This window comes from Artemia sp. Qi Xiang Cuo, chromosome 17 (genome assembly GCF_049724085.1).
Source record: "Artemia sp. Qi Xiang Cuo chromosome 17, ASM4972408v1, whole genome shotgun sequence".
Lineage (NCBI taxonomy): Eukaryota > Metazoa > Arthropoda > Branchiopoda > Anostraca > Artemiidae > Artemia > Artemia sp. Qi Xiang Cuo.
In genome coordinates this window covers 52,268,351-52,269,782 of record NC_142810.1, presented here as the reverse complement: position 1 = coordinate 52,269,782, position 1,432 = coordinate 52,268,351, and positions in this window count along the sequence as shown.

Here is a 1,432-nt window from a genome sequence, read left to right as displayed (position 1 = left end):
AAAGGTTGAATTTTCATTAACTTGGTTGTTTTGCTTGTAATTAGATACCTACAAGATATCCAGATGTCTACCTTCTTTCAGATTGAGCAGATTATTTAATTTTCTGTAATTTCAATTTCTTTATTTTCTTATTCTTATCTCTTATGATTTGGTGTTTAGTTCATTATAAACAGTCCTTATGTTTTAAACTTAGACAATGTTGATTTTTTTTTGTTTTTTTTTTAACGTCTTTTGTGTTGTGGTATAATTAGTTTTGTGTCGTTTAGCAAGTAATTTTGAATTTAGGAATTATGTTCAGTTATGTTTGGTATTTTTATATATGTTTTACTAGTTTTAATTTTCAAATTTGCTCAATATTTCAAAAATAAAAGCTTTATTTTTTTTGTTAAAAATTAAACTAATTCAGAATCGTCACTTCATAGAATATTGAACAGCACTTTTTTTAAATTTGCTTAAAAGGATGATTCTTGAATTGTTTTTTGTCTTTTAAATTTTAAGTATTTTACATCAAGTGTTATTTCTATTTATTTGTGCTTTTCTTTGCGGATAACGGCTTGTAGGCAGGAAGCCAAAATATTCATATAGCTAATATTTTGCTGTCTTATAATGGTTTCTATTTGTTTAACCATTCATCGTTCATAATATCTATATATGTATATAAATTAATACTATCTAAAAATTGGAGATTAATGCTTGGTGCTACTGACAAGTTAACAGCCATCAAGTCAATATTTTAAATCTAGATGGCGCTTATGTTTCCAATTAAAAACAAAAGTAGTGTAACGGTAAATCTAGTGTTTAAACTAGGATACAAAACTAAATTATAGCATAATTTCCTAGGCATTCACATATAAATGAAAATATTATAATTTTGAATAACTAACACTTAAAATTTTGTAAATTTGGGATAAAAAAGGAATTCTTCTGCGTAATTTTGGAGCATAATAAGCGTTACCACCAATACTCATTAAAGTGAACTGCTTGATTTTTCTTTTTGTTTGTGTTAGTGTTTGACCAATTTGGGTACTTCAGTATTCCCTGAATATGGAAAGTATGTGTCGTGCCTTCTCTAGACCCATTTTCCTCAGAAAACCCTTCTGTAGACCCTTTTGGTATTTTACTTTTTATTTTTTTTTTTGAAGATTTTATATATAACCTGTAAAGTTTTATTTTATAGGTTTCTTGCCTTTTTTTTTTGTTTTAGCCGTTTTATCTATTGCTTAAGTTAATTTTTAAGTGGTCGCAATATTATTTTTTATTGGGTTTTTTAAGGTAGATTTCATGTTGTTTTGTATTAGCATCGACTTTATATTTGATTTTTAAAATTATGTGTCTGGGTTTATTGTCACATTAAGGTTCGTCTTTAATTTCTAGTATTTATGGTGTTCGATTTTTTTTAATTTTTTTATATTATTTTGGCGGTGGCGTACAG